The 20,942-nt window shown below is 48.9% G+C and overlaps 1 pseudogene; it reads left to right on the top strand.

Annotated features, from left to right (window-relative positions):
• Positions 1-2,807: 2,807 nt before the first annotated feature.
• LOC144160771 (uncharacterized) lies at positions 2,808-6,844 on the top strand (annotated as a pseudogene).
• Positions 6,845-20,942: the final 14,098 nt, after the last annotated feature.

Consider the following 20,942-nt stretch of genomic DNA (forward strand, 5'->3'; position numbering starts at 1 on the left):
TTCCTAGAGAAGGCAAGCATTGCAGGGGGCGGCAGAAAGTTAGATGCGCAGATGAGATCAAGAAGTTTGCGGGGATAAATTGGCCACAGTTGACACAGGACTGAGATAATTGGAGAATAATGGGAGAGACCTTTGCCCTGCAGTGGGCGTAGATAGGCTGGTGATGATGATGATGATGATGATGAAAATACATAGTTTAATAAGTTGGAGAATTGCGAAAAAGCTGAAGAAACTTTTGTAACCGCTATTTATCAGAACCACTTGTTCCATTCGTCTTTTGAAATGCCTGTTAAAACACAACCGAATTGATATTCGGCATTTTAGAAAACGCAGTCCATTTGTGACAAGAAGTTCGCAAAAGGTGCGTTTTTCTACGAGCGAGATGTCTCTGAGTGGTCTCTATATTTTGTTTTCCCGCCCTGCAAACCAATACTTAATGTATCTTTGCCGTACGACCACATCTGTCAGTCTCGTCCACGTTACCGAGGAGGTGCTGTCGAACAAGTAAATTGAACAAGTAAATCGAAAGAAAGCGCGCAATTGGCGCGAAGCTGCGCCAAAACAGGCCCAACAGCATCGCTAAAGCAGACAAAGCCTACGAAAGGGTCCCGCCGACCCACCCGCCGGGGTGAGCACTGGGAACGCCGGGTAAGAGATCTCAACCGGCGAGACACCTACACTGTGCTCCATGGGCGAAAAGCTCTCTCCGCCTCCAAGCCGCGTATGGAGTAAACTATCCCGCACGCCACGAAAGAACCTTTGGCTGGTTGAGGTAGAAAGCTCTGCTTTAAAATCACATTTATTCCCGATTTCTGCAAATTTTCAGGGAGGAATGACCTCAGTGAAGAGCGATGCACGCTCGGAAACGCGAAATCCTGTGCGGTATACGAAATTTAGAAGTTTCACGGCTGAACGGTGCTCGTATCTTGCCGGTGCTTGCTTTGCCGTTCTGGTAGGGAGGCACAAAGCAGCTTGATATCGCACACCCTGTATTTCTGAACAAAAACAGTGCACCTGAACACACGGAGTCCCCAGGTCAAACTTTTAACGTGCGTTTTCACCTGCGGGTGTACTTACGAAGCAGTCTCGGCTACTGGTTGTTGCCAGATTGCTGGGATTTTAATTACAATTACCATGGCAATTCCTACGCTAGCGGCTAGCTGTAACGGCGTAGCGTCTGTAACTGCATGAGTTTAAACTTGTTGGCTGACTTAGTATACTGTTTCGGTCGCCACCATTGCGTTTGCACGTGCACGGCTGGGCTCGCACCGCGTTTGCGTGACGAGAAGGGCGAATGGCGCAGAAATAAAGTACGTTGTATAGCTACCTGGCCTCACCGGTTTCATCCTCGAGGCCGCCAAACCTACTGCGGCCCACTCCCGCCGAAAGCGGGGCGAACCTCTGCAAAAACGTCTCAATTTCTTTGCGGCGGTCCGTTCGCAAGTGGTACTGCGCGTTTATTGATCTCATTTACTCAAGCAAATATTGACCAAGAGCCGGCCTGGCTGTGCGATATCACATCAAGCCGCATCCTATGATGAACGTCAACGTGTAGAAATTCGTTAAGGATCCCAAGATTTCTTTTGGTGAACGTGGTAGATGTGTGACCAAACTCAGGCACAACACCACTTGTACCTTCTTACGCGCGACAGCCAAGACACCAGCGAACGTATTGTATCACTAAGCCCCCTAGGGGTTTGATAGTGCGCAAGAGACTCTACCAAGTTAGTCACCCGTATGTGTCCTCATAACTAAAGCAAACTTGGACTTCCAAATCTTATAAACGAAATATACGGCTTTGGTGGCCCCATGGGTTTGGAAGAGATCCTAACATTTACTCATTCCCACGGGTAGCTTCATGAAGGCATGTGTCGCATTGTGCAAAGCAAGATCGTTGGGAGCAGCTGTATGTGCGTCGCGGCTACGTGTCCGCAGAGTGGCGATTCGAGTCCAGCAGCTGCAGCATGCAGCCCAAAGATTTTCTGCCTGGCAGAAGTACTGGCGCCGGCGCGTGCCAAGCTGTGCGCCTCGGTTGCACAGCAGCCAAGTCTGACGCTGCGCAGGAACCGCTTGATAGTCATTTCGCGTGGTTTCCGGAGAGCCTTTCTGCGCATGCGCGAGGAGCAGTAACCGGACTGTACTGGACTGTACTGGGCTAGACTGGATTGGATTCGACTGGACTGGACTAGACTGAAATAGATTGGATTGGATGAATGCAAATAGTTTTAGCAGAATTAAACATGATAATCAGCTAATCCTAGACAAGCAGGCAATCTAAGAATAACCAGCTGAACCTTAGCTCACGCTACGTATATCCTTGCATAGCTGGGCTAAGCCGCTGCTAATTTTTATTAGAACCTTTTCTGAAGACCACACTCATGCTTTTTCCAAGAATAAACAAGATCGAGTTCTGAAGGTGTTAAAAATATTAGTACTGGCAGGTAGACGAATACTGAATTCTTCTTTCAGGAATATAAAACATAGGTCAGATTCTTACAGAAATAAAAGTTCCAGTACCGCAGTACTGGATCTTCACAAAAAGGCGGTAATTATTCAAAAGATGATACTTTTTGGTGTCACCTTTCCCTTTGATACATAGAAATATTAAACTCTGACATATAACGCTTTTGTACAAGTAAACTTTGTCGTGTATTCCGTTTTTTTACAAAAAGATTGCATTTCTCCAGACGTCAGCTTCATATCCACAACATATAATTGTTTTTAGATTTTCATGGTAAGTAGATTTCTCCCTCAGGTCAATTATAATATAGGTAGTATTCAGAGTGGTGGAACACAAGCGGGCAACCATGTGCGTGCAGCGCAACGGTTTGCGTCAATACTTATCTGTGCTGGGCTCGAAAAATCGCAGCACATGACAACAGCTGCTCGAGGTTCTACCACCGAACCAGAGCAATGCCTCAACGCAAATTGTGTTTCGTGCAACCCTTCGCAATATACCTGTCTCTCGTCAACGTTGACATGGTAGCACGACTAGGTAGAGCGGTAAACATTTCGTAGCCTGCTGCGCTCGCAACTGCGTTGCGATGGACGAAGTCGCGCGCGTATGCTCGTGGAAGCTAGTCGCGCCTTCAAGGTCTGTCACCTGTGGACCGACAACAACACAAATAATGTTGCCAAAATATTTGAAGCGCACATAACAAACTAACTTGAGTTTTTGAAACGGAGCTTGCGGCTTGGCAGAGATTCGGCCGACTGCTTAATACACGCTTTGCTCGGAACGCGGTTTCGCATGCACTACCTGCTGCGCTGCGAGAAAACTGAAATCGAAGTACGCATGAAACGTTTCTTCAAAACCAGTATTTGCTTTTAGCTTTTATACGCGCATTAAACGGCACTTCTGGAGACATCCATGGTGGCAGGCTACTGCAGCGTTGGCGTCCTGCACGTCGTGTCACTTTCTTTTGCAGCAGGGTATCACTCCCCGGTGATGTGAAGTTCTTGATGACAAGGAGGCCACCACCAAATAATGCGAGTGAAATTAAGAATACATCTTTTGATACCTCAGCCCGAAATTGGGTTGAAACAGGGCGGACGATGGATGCGGGTGTTGTTTTTTCTTTTCTGCGAAGTGTCCGCATAGTGGCAGAAGACGCGCCATGTGAAGGCCAAAGCGGCACAGTCCCGGCCTTTTACAGTTTTGCCAAGCGAAGGAATCACCTGCAAAACTTTTCGTTGAATACCGTGTATTGGAACTACGCATACAAGACGAGAGTACCATGAAGGCGTATTTTTTTCAGGTACCTAATGTCTACCACGTAAAAAAATTACACTGTACAGTGTTTCAACTACTTTCAGTTATTTTACGTGAACATTTGAAGATAATAATGGCAAATTAAGTCTAGAAACAACGTTATTCTTCCTCCTTCCCCAGTTCTTGTAAAAGTTCCTATGACGCCTACTTTTGGGGGTTGGTTGCCTACTTCATGGTTCAAGAACTGGCTGACTAGTCACGAGATTTCTACCGCGGACTCTAATGTGATCTGCAGCAATATTCGTGCTTAGAAGCATGTGGCTGTGTTTATTGTTTTGCTGAGCGATCAAGCTTAGTAATTTGGACATGTGCAAATGAACACCCCCTTGGTACCTATACAAACCACGCACTGTGCCCTAAGTGACACTGGAAGGAGTTCATTTACCTCCTATCCTACAGTTGTGTGATTGACAGGTGAACCTAAAGAAATATAAACCCAGATCAAGGTAGAATAGGCTGAGCCGACATTTTCTAGGTAAAAAGCAGTTTAAATCAAGAGACGCTTGTGCAGTAAAGCGTAACACCAAGTACGAGATGTACTTCTTCACAGCACACTGACCTGCCGAATGGCCCATCGTTCAAAGTCGCGTTACGTGCTAGACAGAAAGCACTCTCTGGTATAAAGATACTTGTGAGGGCCATGAGGAAGCTTACTGATCAACGTTTACGATACATTGCTTACATCGCCAGCATAAAATACTGTCATGAAACATGTTAACAGCAATGCGTGAAGGAACAGGGTAAATCTCAGTCTGCTGTGTATATAAATTCTATGCGGCCCTTCATGTAGGCACTGGTCAATTGTATGGAGCACTACGAGCGGAAAATACACTTCGGATTGGAATTATTTCCGCGTTTTTATTCTTGATTGCGCAACTATTGACATTTTGTGAACGTGACTTCTGTGGGTCAGTGTGTACTACGGAACCGAAACAGGCGACTTCGTAAGGCGTGCGAGAAACGTTGCACAGTTAATGTTCTCTGATATCCACTCGACATTAAGCTACTGCGTATGGTTTCGTTCGTGTTTAATTAACGCGGATGAAAGAGCTATTTCTCGCTCAAGATTGTGCGGGAGGGTTTTATCCGGCTCATTTCTCTAAACAACGGCATGGCAGTAGCAGGTCATTTATGACAAATGCGTAATCACGGATATTGTTGTAAACCGCAGGCAGGAAGGCCTGCACAATACTGAAATGAAAACTGGTTCAAATTCTTCAACAATAAACCTAAAGAACTTCATCTCGAACATGTGGTGATTCCCAGTAGAACTAAGGTTTTTCAAAACAAAAACAATAACGTTAACTCACCCTACAATTATATGCATAAAGTTCGCAAATCCCTACATTAACCAATCACAGCGCCAAGCAAAACTTAAAATAAAACGTTGTCAAGCAACAATAACATCCTGTTGTGACGAGACGAACCCTACTATTTTCCTTCATTCGGGGAATGACCTGTTAACCTCTTCAGAGGTATGGGACAAGCTATTGAGTGAAAAGTATCGCAATCATTTCTTTGGTTCATCAGCACCTTTCACAACATTTTGCCACTGAAGTACCTTGTAGATTGACTTACGGAGCCTCGGACCGCCACTCTCGCGGGACAGTGTCATGCCCTATGTTTGCGTTGTCTGCCGCTATGACTCGCGATAGTGAACGCTGTTTGAACCGAGGGCAAATATTATAAGCGTTTGAAAAATCCTAATCCTTCCACGGTGCACACTGGCCATCAGTGTCTCTTTGTTAGAGGCGAATACCATGGAATTTATTTCATTTTTTGACCACAAAAGCCCATCAGCAAAATATTGCATCGGCTTGACCAGTACTCTGAATAGTGAATAAAGGCGATATAACAAGCATCCGTGTATCACCCGCACGCACGCGCACGCACACACACAAACACACGCACACACCCACACCCACACACACACACACGTGCGCACATACACACGCACATACGCATGCACACGCACGCACGCAAGCACACGCAGGGACGCACGCACGCACACACACCAACACCCACACCAACACACGCGCGCACACACACACACACACACACACACACGCACTCGCACACACGCGTGCAATACGCATGCACACAGGCACAATACGCATGCACACTCATGGACAAATCCACTAGCGCACACATGCACATGCGCGCACACACACGCACACACACATGCAGTTACACAGGCATGCGCACACGCACACACACACACGCACACGCGCACATAAGCACACACACACGTGCACAAACACGCGCACGCACACACGCACGCACACGCAAACACACCCCCGCTGGCAGGCACGCACCCACGCACGTACACACACGCACACGCACGCACACGCACACGCACACGCACACATAAGCACACACGCACGCGCCCACACACATGCACGAACATGCGCACGCACACACACGCGCACAATACGCTTGTACACACGCACGGACACACCATCTAACTCACACATGCACAAACGCACACGCACGCACACCCACACACACATGCACACGCACACACACACACAATACCCATGCACACACGCACGGACACACCAACGAACGCACACATGCACACATGCGCACACACACGCACACACACTTACAGGCACGCACGCACGCGCGCACATATTCACAATGCGAATGCACACACGCACGCACACAAACACACGCACACGCACACGCAAGCACACACGCGGAAAAACACACGCACACACGCACGTGCACGAACACGCAAACACACGCACGCATGCAGGCATGCACGCACGCATGCACACAAACACGCAAACCCACACACGCACACACGCACACACACACACATGAACACGCACACACAGACGCCCGCCCACACACGCACGGACACGCGCACACACACACTTACACACACATTCGCCCACAAACACGCACACTACGCATGCACACACGCATGCACACACACACACACATGCAGGCACAAACGCACACGCTCACACACTCACGCACACTCGCACGCACACGCACACATAAACACACACACGCACAAACACGCGCACGTGCACATGCACGCACACACACACAAACACAAGCTAGCCTGCAGGAATGCACGCACGCACGCAGGCACACGCAAACACACGCACACACGTAGGCATGCAACACCGCACGCACACGCAAACACACGCACGCATGAAGGCATGCACACACGCGAGCACACGCGCACACGCGCACGCACACACACGCACACGTGCACGCGCGCACGCGCACATACAGCTACAGTAGGCATGCACACACGAACAATACGCATCCACACACACGCAAGGACACACCCGCGCACGCACACACGCACCCAAGCATCACACACATACACACGCACACACACACCTGCAGGCACGCATGAACCCGCACACACACTCAGAATGCGCATGCACAGACGCACGCACACAAACACACGCACACGCACACGCGCACACACAAGAACATACACATGCACACATAAGCACACACACACGCGCACAAGCACACGCGCACACACGCGCACGACCACGCGCACGCACGCACGCATGCTCGCACGCTCACGCACACACGAACACACGCACGCAGGCACGCACACACGCACACACGCCCACACACGCACACGCACACATACACACACACATGCACACGCACACGCACACACATACGAATGCACTTATGCACGCACACACGCGCACAAGCACACGCACAAGCACGCACGCACACACGTGCACTAAGCACGCACGCACACACAAACGCACAAACACACGCATGCGCACACACTAACACGCACAATCACACAAGCACACACCAACGCACAAATACCCAGGCACATACGCGCGCGCACAGACGCACAAATATTCGCAAGCACACACGCACGCACACACTCAGAGACGCATACACGCACGCACGCATGCACGTACCCACACGCACACAAACGCACACACGTACGTGCACGCACACACACACGGACACACATACATATGCACACACGGATGCACACACGCAGGCACGCACGCACACGCAAACACACACACACACACCCGCACACACGCGCACGCACGCATGCACACGAAAACAGACACACTCGCCTGCACATACGCGGAATGCACGCACGCATACACACACACGCAAACCCACACACGCACACACACAGGCACACAAATATGCAAGCACAGACGCAGGCACGTACGCACCCTAGCACACGCACCCGCCACACATGCGCATGCACACACGCTGGCATATACGCACGCACACACACACCGCAAACATGCAGGCATGCACGCATGCACGCGCACAAACACGCACACCATACGCATGCACGAACGTACACACACTCGCACACACACGCACGCACACACACACCACACACACATGAAGGCATGCACGTAAGCACGCGCACAAACACGCACACCATACGCGTGCACACAGACACACAGGCAGACACACACACAGAAATTGTTCTTGGACACCGGTAAGCGTAATGAAGAAAATGAAACACGCCGAAAGAGGATTGGTTTTAACCTTTCGATCGGGGACCGACGTTCCTCAGAGTAGAAGTACCAAGAGTAGTTGTACAGTATATAAAGGTGTTCGTTGAGATAACCCAAACCACGTGTCAGCATATATCACAAGAAAAAACAAAAAAAAACAAGAAAAACAGTAAGGAATCTAATCAAAAGGCAATACACTGTCGGGAACTCGTTTTACAGATATCTAACCAAGAGCAGTGTAATCATGTCTTCAATACGTGTGATACGGAGCGTCACAAACGTCAGAACACGTAAAATAATAAAAAGAGAGAAAAAAAAGACAGAGAAAAAAAACAGATTGACATTACAGCTTCAAGAAACTCAGATTTTCAGCACTTTCATTCAAACCGCACGAGATTTTGTTAACTTTGAAGATTAAAAATGACTCGCGATCTTCCCTGTCGTGGTTTGTTCGGAAGGCAGATTCGAGGATCGTGACTTTGATATTGTGAAAAATGGGACCAACGATATTGGCATGCTTTGATAATGGAAGGGAAGCTGGTGCAGAAATGCGGTCTCCCCAATGTACTGCATTTTTCAAAGTTTGCATTCAAATAGACAAACTACGTTACTCGTATCGGAAGTATAGTTACCATTTATTTTTGAGCTAAAATGAGAAGCAGTGCTATTCACTGTTGATGAGGTAGCCATATGGTGGCAAAGTTTGCAGCGCGATTTGTTACAAGGGCGGGAGCCTGTTGTCAATGTAGATTTGCCTTTTGAAGATGTAAGAAAGTCCCCAAAATTAGGGTATATTCTGTATGTGACACGAGGTGGTTCTCTGAAAATTGATTTCAGTCATTCGCTCTGTAAATGTATGGTTTGGTGTTTCCTTAAAACGGCGTTTGTAGTTTGTGTAGCTTTGGAATAGGTTAGAACAAGGTTAGTATGCAATGAAAGTGACTGTTTCTTCTTGGTGCCTAAAAGTGCTTCACGGTCGTGGCTATCAGCACGCTTCATGGCGTCATAAATATTCTGGGATGGGTATTTTTGGCTGATTTAAGCGTTTCCAAGATGGGCACAGTTAGAATTAAAATCAGATGGTTGGGAGCATATTCTTTTGAAGCGTACGGCATGCCGGTAGGGTATATTAGTTTTAGAGTGCTTGACATGATAAGTGTTGAAATGTAGGTATTGCTGGCGGTGTATAGGGTTTCAATAAACTGTAGTAGCGAGCTTGCAATCACACATCCTCGCTTTCTCGTTTAGAAAGTTAATAGTTCATTCTGTGTATGCGTAGGAAAGAACAATGGATGGATGCGCGTTGTAAAAATCATGCATGAAGGATAAAACGTCAGCTTCCCCGTGCTGCCAAGTCATAAAGATATCGTCTGTGAATCGCTTGTAGAAGAGTGGCTTCTGCGCGCGACTTGCCAGAAATTTGTTTTCTAGTGAGCCCATGAAAATATTTGCTTATGTAGGGCCAATTGACATGCAAATTGATGCGGCATAACCTTGAAGTAAGGAACCCCATTGAATTCAAAATAATAAATTCCTGTACCAATTTTAGAGGGTTACCAAGGTGGAGCTGTCAATTATTTTCTAGCAAGCGTACTCATTGTAGGTGTGAATTGCTGGCTGTATTCCATCCGCATGCGGGATGTGGGTGTATAAGGATGCCACATCTAAAGTAACCAACAGTGAACCTGGAGGCACATAAAGATCGACAATGTCTGACAAGAAATGGTTAGTGTGCCTAATATAGGATGAAAAAGAAGGTGGAATCGGGTTTATTACTGAATGTACAATTAGGGAGAATATTTCTGTAACTGTGCCTATGCCAGAAACTATTGGCCGTCCGGGTTTTCCCGCTTTATGTATATAGAATTCCGCCTGAAGTTATAGGAACAGTCACTTTCATGACATACTAACCTTGTTCTAACCTATTCCGCACCTACACAAAGTGTAAACGCTCTTTTAATAAAACATTATGACACACTTTTACAGAGCGAACGACTGAAACCAATTTTCAGAGAACCACCCCGGAATTCAGAGATACAAGAATTAGAGCGACTTTATTAAATGTTCAAAAGGCAAATCTGCATTGACTACAGGCTGCCGCCCTTGCAACAAACCGCGCTGCAAAGGTTGCCACCATATGACTACCTCATCTACTTGAATGCAATCTTTCTAAAATGCAGTACGTTGGGGAGACCCAAAAATCCGTCAGACTTCGCTTTAACAATCTTAAGGCTAATATTTCTGCACTACCTCACCTTCCATTATCAAAGCATGCCAATATCGTTGGTCATACTTTTGACAATATCAAAGTCATGATCCTCGACTATGGCTTTTGACCGCACCATGACAGGAAAGTGCGCGTGTCATTTTTATCTTTAAATTTAACACAATCGCAAGCGGTTGAACGACTGTTCCGGAAAACTGAGTTGCTTGCACCTGTGATATCACTCGTTTTCTTTTTCTTTTTTTGCGTGTGTTCACATTTGTGACGCTCCGTATCAAACGTGTCGAACGCATGATTAGACTGCTTCTGGTTAGATATCTGTAAAACGGCGCCTGACAGTGCATTGCCCTTTGATTATGTTCCTTGTTGTTTTTCATTTTCTTGTTTTTGTTTTTCTTGTGACGTATGCTGTCACGTGGTTTTTGTTATCGCAACAAACGCCTTGATGTACTGTACAACTACTCTGTTGGTACTGTTGTTCAGACAAAGGCCGATCCTCGGTCGAAACGTTCAAACCAATCCTCTTTCCACGTGTATCGTTTATATCTATCGACGTGTATATATATATTGTCACGGTATAAACAAAACTACTAGCGGAATGGTTTATTTACACGGGCGAAATTGTGCCCACAAGCAAGCTGCGAACCTCTAGCCTTTGCCGAACTCTCGAGCTCCTCTTCCTTCTCTTCTTCTCCGGGTCCCTTTCTTCGTCGTCGTCGTCTCCACAAGTTATCAGCGGCTATCTCCCAAGTTGGGTATGTGGAGAAACAAGAGCGGTTGGTGAATGCCTGCCCAGGTCATTGCGTCAAAGTTCAAACTCATTACCAGCCGTGGCATTGCCCCCCCTCCTGGATGGCATCGACCCGATGCCACTCGTTCAAAACAAGAGGATAATCATAACCACTTGGTTACAGCGTCAGAATGCGGCGGGGACGCAAACGCGCACGAACAGTCATCGCCTTGTCATCGGGCGTGATACGGTTTCAGGCGTACGACATGTACAATATCTGGGCAAGGTTGTCGCCTTGGAGAGGAAAACGCGTTTCCTTCTGAAACCACAACGTAGGTAACGTCCGATAGATGCGACAGAACCTTATAAGGCCCGAAGTAACGCCGCAGTAGCTTCTCTGAAAGGCCGTGACGGCGAACGCGTGTCCGTACCCATACGAGATCGCCGGGTCGGTACTCCACATCGCGACGTCCGGTATTGTACCGTCGGGTATCAATTTCTTGCTGTGTGCGGTTTCCAAAGCGGGCCAGACGGCGAGCCTCTTCAGCTCTCTGCGTCAGGTTTTCGATATTGTCGTTCGTTATTGCACCGTTGTCAACAGGCAGCATTGCGTCTAGCGTCGTAGTGACCTCGCGACAGTACACAAGTTCAAACGGAGTGAAGCGAGCAGTTTCCTGCACAGCCGTATTGTAAGCGAAGGTGGCGTAGGCAAGAATTTAGTCCCAGGTCTTCTGGTGAAGGTCAATTTACATAGACAGCATATATGCCAATGTTCGGTTTAGTCGCTCCGTCAAGCAGTTTGTTTGGGGATGGTATGCGGTACTTTTCCGATGAGCGCTGTGCGTGAACCGGAAAACGTCCTGCACTAAGTCTGCGGTGAATGCTGTGCCGCGGACTGTTATAATAACAGCAGGCGCGCCATGTCGGAGAACTATGTTGTAGAGAAAAAATTTGGCCACCCCTGGAGCAGTTGCACGTGGAAGCGCTGCCGTCTCAGCGTACCGCGTCAAATAATCCGTAGCAACAATAATCCACTTGTTCCCCGATGACGACCTCGGGAATGGGCCAAGTAGGTCCATCCCAATTTGGGGAAATGGTGCGTTTGGCGGATCCAGCTGATGTAGTAGTCCTGCGGGTTTGACGGTTGGTGCCTTGCGTCGCTGGCAGTCACGACAGGTCCTCACATACTGCTCCACTGATGTTAGTAGTTTAGGCCAGTAGTATTTCTAATGGATTCTTGCAAACGTGCGGCTGACTCCTAGGTGCCCAGTGGTTGGTTCATTATGGCAGGCCTGTAAAGTTTCAGTTCGTAATGCTGAGGGAATGACGAGGAGAAACTTCTCCTTGCTATGGTCGTGATTCCTTTTGTACAGTACGTCGTCCAGTAGGCAGTAAGAATTTAGTCCCCGAAGGAAGGCGCGTGGAGCCGTGGTAACGTTTCCGCGAAGGTATTCAATGAGTGGTCGCCATTCTGCGTCGGCCAATTGATGTACTGCCATATCCGCAGTATGAACGACTCCGATGAACGGATATTCCTCGTCGGCGTCGGACGATCCGGCCGGAAGCGGTGCTCGCGACAACCAGTCAGCGTCACAGTGTTTCCTACCCGATTTGTATACGACCGTGATGTCGTATTCTTGTAGCCGTAAGCTCCATCGAGCAAGCCGTCCGGACGGGTCTTTGAGGTTTGTGAGCCAGCAGAGGGAATGGTGGTCGCTAACAGCACGGAACGGCCTACCGTACTAGTACGGGCGGAACTTGCTGATAGCCCACACTACTGCTAGGCATTCTTTCTCTGTCGCGGAATAGTTACGTTCCGCTTTGGAAAGAGCGCGGCTAGCGAATGCTATCACTTTCTCTACACCGTTTTGCCACTGTACGAGGATGGCACAGATACCAACGTTGCTGGCGTCAGTACGAATTTCGGTGTCCGAAGCGTCGTCGAAGTGAGCCAGCACGGGTGCAGTTTTCAAGCGCTCACGGAGGGCGTCAAACGCATTCTGCTGTTCCTCACCCCATTCTAAGACTACGCTATCTTTCATAGGTCGCGTGAGGGGCTCCGCTATGTGAGCAATGCCTTCCACAAAGCGTCTGTAGCATGCGCAAAGTCCCAAGAAGCGTCTGACAGCCTTCCTATCACTCGGTCGAGGAAACGAGGCTACAACAGTCGTTTTTTCGGGGTCTGGTCGAACGCCATTAGCACTCACAACATGGCCCAGAAGTTTAAGCTCTTCAAAACCAAGGTGACATTTCTCCGGCTTGATAGTTAACTGCGCTGCACGAATGGCTTCTAGGACACTTGTCAGGCGGGACAAATGCTCTGCGAACGTGCGAGAAAACACAACCACGTCATCCAAATACACGAGGCACGTCTGCCATTTGAGTCCAGCTAGAACAATATCCATAATGCGCTGGAACGTAGCCGGCGCAGAGCATAGGCCGACGGGAAGGACCTTGAATTCGTACAGGCCGTCCGATGTCACGAACCCCGTCTTCTCGCGATCTCGCTCGTCGACTTAGATTTGCCAATAGGCAGATTTCAGGTCCAATGAAGAAACGAATTTAGCATCACGCAGGCGGTCTAATGTGTCATCAATTCAGGGCAGGGGATAGACGTCTCGCTTTGTAACACTGTTCGATCTGCGGTAATCAAAGCAGAAACGGAGGGTGTTGTCTATTTTCCAAACTAGCACGACAGGTGAGGCCCATGCGCTTCTCGACGGTTGGATAACATCATCTGCCAGCATCTCTTCCATTTGCGGCTTGAGTGCCTCCCGCTCCTTAGGGGACACTCTGTACGGGTGCTGCCGCACAGCCTGGCGGACTCGTTCGTAATTATTCGGTGCTTCACCAACGGCGTACGGTGCACTTTAGATGTCGTGGCAGAGCAATCGGAGAATTCGCGCACAAGGCGTATTAAAGCATCCTTCTCTTTGGTCGAGAGTTTCTGGTGAATTTCCACGGGTATGTGTATGTCAGCTGTCGGCGACTCATTCGGAGTTGTCCCCAATGTGGTTAAATTGGTCACTTCGGCGACTTCCTCGATAGTAGCTCAAGATAAAGAAATTGGAAAATTAGAAAGTGGAGAAAAAACACCTGAGCATAAATACCCCACAATATGGAGGCTAAAGTAGCCCCGCTGGTTGGGTAGTGGTTATCGCACCAGACTGGTACTCTGGAGGTCGTGGGTTCGGATCCCACCAGGCGGGCATTTTTCTCCACTTTCTTTCTTTCTTTCCAAATTCTTTATCTGTTTCAATGACCTACCACATCCTCCTCTTTGCTTTCCGAGGTTTTCTTGACTGCCAAATCTTATTTCTGTCTTATTTTCACCGAGCCCCTCATTTCCCATTCTGAGTCGCTACATGCATAGCGAGGGCCTCTGTTCTGGCAGTCTTGGTGCAATAGGAAGCTTAAGAGGGTTCAACGCTGGTCGACCACTCTTGACATGTCGTAGACTTTTGAGTCACCGCCCGGGGGTGTAAAATAAGGCCCCTTGACCCCAAGTAGTCAGAGTGGCGCTGGCTACCACCCCCAAGCACATAAAACAAAAATACCTAAATTGCAATACCCCAGAAAGTGAAAGGAAAAATCGCCCCGCCGTTAGCATAGTGGTTACCCACCAGAGCGGTATTCTGGAGGTCGTGAGTTCGGATTCCACCTGGCGGGCATTTTTTTCTCCACGTCCTTTCCCAATTCCTTATCGGTTTCAACGACCTACCAAGTCCTCCCTTTTGCTTTCCGAGGTTTTCTTGACTGCCAACTTGCTGAGCACGAGGTCGCGGGTTCGATTCCCGGCCGCGGCGGCCGCTTTTCTGATGGAGGCGAAAAGCAAAAACGCCCGTGTGTACGAGATTTCGGCGCACGATAAAGATCCCCAGGTGGTCAAAATTAATCCGGAGCCCTCCACTACGGCGCGCCTCATCGCCTGCGTTGCGTCGGCGCGTTAAGCCCCACAATCAATCAATCAATCAATCAATTGACTGCCAACTCTTATTTCTGTCTTATTTTCAACGAGCCCCCATTTCCCATTCTGATTCACTATATATATATATATATATATATATATATATATATATATATATATATATATATATATATATATATATATATATATATATATATATATATATATATATATATATATATATATATATATATATATATATATATATATATATATATATATGTATATATATATATATAAATAAGAGAAGAAAAACTTCGAACAAGGTAAAAGCACGATTGTTGCCAACGTTTCAGCAAAGAGACTTGGTTTCGTCGGGGCAATCTCTCACCGGGCTGGCGCGCTTTATACAGGGGTAGGTCCCCAGGTGAGAGGAGAGAAGGAAAGAAGAAAGTGAAATTGAGAACGCGGATTGGTTTAGGAGTATGTCGAGGGAGATATTGGGGGGGGGGGGAAAGAAGGTTGTATAGTTCGAGCCGCGAAGTAGGTCACAGGGAAGTCCGCCGGGGGTTGATATTGTAGGACTTTTTGGAGAGAAATCAGGAGAAGGTGTTTTTTGACCCGCCGCGGGGCATACCGAACGGTTCTTAAAACTGCCGGAAGCAGACCAGGCGCAGAGAGTGGGGTCCTTATCAGAAACTATCGACAAGCCTCAGGTCAAAAGAGAAGGCAGAGAGGAGGGGAAATAACTAGGTCAAGAAAAAAGGAAAAAAAAAGAAAAAAAAAACGGGAAGGAAACCACACAAACCCACACACAAAAGAAAAGAAATGGCCGGGCAAGTAAAATGGCACGTTCACCCATTGCAACATTCCTGGAACAGGCCTGTCCTGAAACTCAAAAACGAAAAGATAAAGTTAGAGTTATGTACGGGGCACAAGACAAAGCAGAGTAAAAAAAAGAAATAAAATAAATAGAATGGAATTCAAAAAGCAACGGTTGGAGGGATGCGGGCGAGTATTAGGCTGGAAGCTAAGGAATGAAAATAAAAGAAATTAGGTTACCAGGTAAAGAACACAGGGAAGGGTCATAGTCTTTGGATAAGGTATATGCAAGACAGTGCCTAAGTCTGTATTCCCGGGGAATAGCGCAGGGATTCCAAGTTGCCCCTAGACGCAATAAATCTAGTAGGTTCCATGGAGTTGAATTTGTGAATTAAATAGGATTCTCGATATTTCCTGTCCCTCGGAGACCTAAAGTTTGACTGAAGTATATACAATTTAAGGTCATCCAAATTATGGTCTGGTTGGTTGAAATGCTCCGCTACAACTATGGAGGATTTCCTACGAATATCTGCCCGGTGACCGTTAAGACGTAAGCCCATAGGTTGACTCGTTTCGCTCATATACTGTTTGTGGCACACTGAGCATTCCAACATATACACCATGTCGGATGAAGTGCACGTGAAACTTGAATTAATCGTGAGGACAAAATTACTGGCTGTGCTTTTTACAATGCACTCTGTCTGCAGGTGCTTGCAAGTCTTGCATCTGGGGCGGGAGCGGCTGGGTATGAGTGCTTGCTTTGAAGGCCTTTTTTAGCAGGCACTAAAATATCTTTTAGATTCCTGTTTCTCCGGTAGGTAACCCTTGGTGCTTCCGGGAAAGTATTTTTAAGTTGGTCGTTACTGGCTAAAATGGGCTATTACTTTCGCATTATATTGTTTACGTTTGGGAGGGCGTTTGAAAATTTAGTTATCAGGGCAGGCGGCCTGGCGCTTTCGTTTTGTTGCTGTTTGTTAGCACGTCATTCCTTTTGAGATTAGACGCACGTTGGTACGCCTGATCGAGCGAGCTTTTGGGGTGGTTCCTCTTCATAAGGGTGGACTTGAGTTCGGCTAGGTGCTCGACGTAGCCACTGTCTTCACTGCATACTATTGTAATCCTGGTGGCTTGTCCTACAAAGATGCCTTGCTTCCAGTGTCTCGGGTGATGGCGTTTATAATCTAGGTGCTGCTGTCTGTGTGTAGGTTTTCTAAGAAGCGTGGTTTTAAGTTTACTGCTGTCTAGAATGACGGTAGCATCAAGGACGTTCACAAGAAAGGTGTCGTGATCTTTCTTGAGGAGATTAAGCGACTTTTTCTCCGTGCGAACCCCGAATTGACCCAAAAAAAGAAGCTCAGGTTTCTAATGCGAGGAGTGAAGCAAGAGCTTTTTGCTTGTCTAGTCCGTAACCCTACGAAGACAGAGGCGGAATTCGTGTCTGAGGAGGCCGCGATGGAGAAGACGCTAGAAATTCGATCGAGGCAGTATGACCTCCCTGTCAACGCGCTGTTCTCGGAGACCATCGGTGCCGCAAATGGAAGCTCCGATACATTGCGAGAGACCATCCGAGCAGTGGTCAGGGAGGAGCTTCGGAAGCTTTTTCAAACGACGCCGCAGACTCAAGTGGCTTCCCTGACCGACGTAATCTGAGAAGAAGTCCAAAACGCACTGGGAACTTCTACGCCGTAGGAAGCACCTCGCGAACCACAAGCCATGACCTAGTCCTCGGCTGTTCGTCAAACCCGCCCTGTTCCAACCCGTCGTCAAGAGGCCGAGTCATACCGCCATCTAATGCCGCCCGCCCGACGCCCGCCCGGCGCCCGAGACCCAAACCAGACGCCAAGAAAGACCGACGTGTGGCGAACGCCCGATAATCGCCCGCTGTGCTACCACTGCGGAGAGGCCGACCACATGTACCGTCGCTGTCCGTACAAGAGGCTGGGTTTGCGAGGGTTCTCCGTCGACGCCCCACGCACCCCATATGGCCAGCGCCCTGCTGAGATCGAAGAATACCTCTCCAACACCAACCGAGGACCAGCCCGCTTCAACCGTTTACCGTCGCCCTATCCATACCAGTCGCCCATGCGCCGTAGCAAAGCTGATTTTGCAGGTTGATTTCAATGCTGATTTCGCACTGATTTTCTCCAGCCCACGCAGGGGAAACTAAAAGCAGCAACTTCCGGAGGTAAAGTTTCACAACGGCGGAAAAATGAAATCCCTCCAACGACGCAGCGACTCGCTGAAGACCATCATTCAAGACATGCCTCGACCCCGACGACCCAATCTAACCCTGACGTGCCTCGCGACCACGACGACAACAAAACAGCGCGACGTGTATCCGACATGACTGAACCTGCCGATGAGAATACAACGAAGACCATGACGCACAGTGCCCGACCGTCAACACGCAGAAGCCAAGATACGACGCCACGATGCACCCGGAACTCGAAGAAGGCACCGTCCGACATTCAACTGTACATCGACGGCTAAGAAATAGTCACCCTCATAGACACGGACGCCGACTACTCGGTCATGAGCGGACCTTTTGCGTCTACGCTGAAGAAAGCTATGACCAGATGGGACGGTTCGCACATTCGGACCGCAGGAGGCCACCTCGTGATGCCAAGTGGAACGTGCACATCGCGCGTCACCAAAGACGGCACAAAGTTCCCTGCGACTTTCGTTATTTTGCCTAACTGCTCCGGCGACGTAATTCTTGGAATGAACTTTTTGACGGACAACGGCGCAATAATTGATCTACATACCATGTGCATAACGTTTTCGTCCGATCACTCCATGACGCCGGAACCAAACCCCGAACGCCGTGCTGCTTTTAGGATTGCCGATGATCATGTCACACTACCACCATGCCAAATTTGATGATCATCGTCCAATGTGAAAATGCCGTTCCTGACGTCGACGCTATCGTGGAGAGTGGCCAAAGTTTGCTCCCCGACCGCGCTGTCTCCGTTGCAAGAGGCATTGCGCGCTTTACGCAACGCCACACCAAGTTTTGGTTACCAATTTCAGCGAGGAATATCAGCATTTAAACAGTGGCGCTGCAATTGCGTACCTCGAAGAAACAAAAGAAGCAAGTGACTTGATCGCGGTTGCCGACTTTGAACGCGCACCCGAAGAGACCTTCAAGCTTCCGAATCCCTTCGACGTGAATTCGGCGTTACCGCAAGAAGAACGGAAGAAATTATTGGATTTGCTGCATCGCTACAGAGAGTGTTTTTCGTCGAACTCAACACTACGTCAGACACCTCTGGCGAAGCACCGAATAATAACCGAAGATGAAACCCGGCCTACCCGACAGTCACCGTACCGCGTCTCTTCACACGAGCGGGAAGCTATACGGACTCAAGTCGACGACATGCTCAGCGCCGACATTATGCAGCCGTCGAAAAGCCCCTGGGCTGCCCCGGTCGTACTCGTGAAGAAAAAAGACGGCACATTAAGGTTTTGCGTTGACTACCGGCGACTGAACAAAATCACCAATAAGGACGTGTACCTCCTCCCCCGAATCGACGACGACCTCAACCACCTCTGCAACGCGAAGTACTTCTCATCGATGGATCTGAAGACCGGCTACAGGCAAATTGAAGTGGACGAGAGAGGCCAAGAGAACACTGCATTTATAACCCCGGACGGCCTATAGGAGTTCAAGGTGATGCCGTTCGGGTTGTGCACGGCTCCAGCAACATTTCAACAAGTCATGGACACGCTGCCAGCTGGCCTGAAGTGGCACACCTGCCTCGTATACCTCGGCGATGTTTTGGTATTCTCCAGGACTTTCGACCAACACCTTGCAAGTCTGCAGTCTGTACTCGAGGCCATCCGTACATCGGGCTTAACGCTGAAGCCTGAGAAGTGCTGCTTCGCATACGAGGAACTCATTTTTTCGGGCCACGTCGTCAACGCCGCGGGAGTCAGGCCTCATCCGGCGAAAACATCCGCCATATCGAACTTCCCAAGACCGAAAGATATGAAGGGCGCGCGGAGATTTCTCGGATTATGCGCATACTACAGGCACTTCGGCGCTAACTTCGCCCGCATTGCAGAGCCACCCACCCGCTTGAAGAAAGATAGCACCCCTTTCAGCTGGGAAAACTCCCAAGAAACAGCCTTTTGCGAGCTGCAACAATGCCTGCAAAGCCCGCCTTGGCTCGCGCATTTCGACGAAAATGCCGCAACGGAAATGCACACGGACGCAAGTGATATAGGCTTGGGTGCCGTCCTCGTGCTAAAGCCAACCGGGTGCGAGAAAGTAATCGCCTATGCCAGCCGTGGTCTGTCCAAGGAAGAAAGAAACTACTCAGCCTCTCAGAAAGAGTGCCTCGCGATTGTATGGGCTCTTTAAAAATTTGGCCCATACGTGTATGGGAGACCGTTTAAGGTTGTTTGAGACCACCATGCGCTGTGTTGGCTCGCCAATTTAAAGGACCCCTCTGGCCATATTGGTAGGTGGAGCTTGTGCCTGCAAGAATTCGACGTTACAGTAGTCTATAAATCCGGGAGGAAACACTCCGACGCCGACTGCCTGTCCCGTGCCCCCGTCGACCCACCACGACAAGACTCCGATGAAGACAGTGCCTTCTTCGGAGTCGAGACTGAGATCGACCTGGCCGCCCAGCAGCGTGCCGACTCCGATCTACGCGTCATGATCGACTACCTCCAAGGACGCAACGTCGCCGTGCTCAGGGCCTTCAAACGCAACTTACCTGCATTCAGCCAGAAAAACACCATCCACATTAGGAATTCCAGCCCCGGAACGAGAGCAAATGATCTTCTTTTGATCCCGACAGATCTTCGTGACGAAAGTTTGGAAGCGTGCCACGACGACCCGTCTTCCGGACATCTCGGCACAGCTCGCAAAATTGGGAAAATCAAGGCGAAGTACTATTGGCCCCCCCTTGCATCCGACGTCACGCACAACGTCCGGAGCTACCGTGACTGCCAGCGACGACAAACGCCACCGACGAGACCCGCCGAACGTTTGC

The sequence above is a fragment of the Haemaphysalis longicornis genome, unplaced genomic scaffold (assembly GCF_048455015.1).
Source record: "Haemaphysalis longicornis isolate Haplotype H1 unplaced genomic scaffold, Haemaphysalis longicornis Haplotype H1 scaffold_11, whole genome shotgun sequence".
Taxonomy (NCBI): Eukaryota; Metazoa; Arthropoda; class Arachnida; order Ixodida; family Ixodidae; genus Haemaphysalis; species Haemaphysalis longicornis.